Genomic DNA, 563 nt, shown 5'->3' with positions numbered 1-563 from the left:
TGTACTGCTCTGCGGGCTCAACTTACCTTGCCGTGCATGAGAAGCCGGATGGTCAGGGTCACATTCAGCCCGCCCTCTGACTGGACTTTGTTGAGTTCCATACTAGGAGTGGAGGTGAAGCAGGAATATGGTCACGTGACAGGAAATCCCCAGGAGTAGGACGAGAATGATGGTACAGCAGCCAACCAGTCACCTGCAAGGGGGGGATGGGAAAATCACAGACAATGTCATGAAGAACCCATAGACTTCCAAATGAGAAACTAAGACGGTCGCAGTTGGCTCTGCTCAGGAACCAAAGCTCAGAATTAAAGGAATGTTCCTGGTTCAAAATTTAGCATTTGGCACATGATGTTGTTTGTCACAGAAGATAATTCTGACTTGTCCCAACTCATTTAAAATGAATACACTATTATTCAATTGTTTGTGGTCGGTATATGTTATTGAAAAGTCTCGTATGCTTACCAAGGCTTAATTTGATGAATAATACAGTAAAAACAATAATACTACCATTTAAAATGGCTGTTTTCTATTTTAATATATTTTAAAATGTCATTTATTCATGT

The 563-nt window shown here is 40.9% G+C and overlaps 1 long non-coding RNA gene across 1 annotated transcript in view; it reads right to left on the bottom strand.

Annotated features, from left to right (window-relative positions):
- Positions 1-11: 11 nt before the first annotated feature.
- LOC107714391 (uncharacterized) overlaps positions 12-563 on the bottom strand; it is a 54,789-nt gene continuing 54,237 nt past the window's right edge. The window contains exon 5 of the long non-coding RNA XR_001636979.1: positions 12-193. This is a non-coding gene — a long non-coding RNA (uncharacterized LOC107714391). The remainder of the gene's footprint in view (positions 194-563) is intronic.

The sequence above is a fragment of the Sinocyclocheilus rhinocerous genome, unplaced genomic scaffold (genome assembly GCF_001515625.1).
Source record: "Sinocyclocheilus rhinocerous isolate Xijiao unplaced genomic scaffold, SAMN03320098_v1.1 scaffold449, whole genome shotgun sequence".
In the NCBI taxonomy this organism is placed as follows: domain Eukaryota; kingdom Metazoa; phylum Chordata; class Actinopteri; order Cypriniformes; family Cyprinidae; genus Sinocyclocheilus; species Sinocyclocheilus rhinocerous.
The sequence above is the reverse complement of the archived record's forward strand: the minus strand, read 5'-3'. Positions and strand labels throughout refer to the sequence as shown.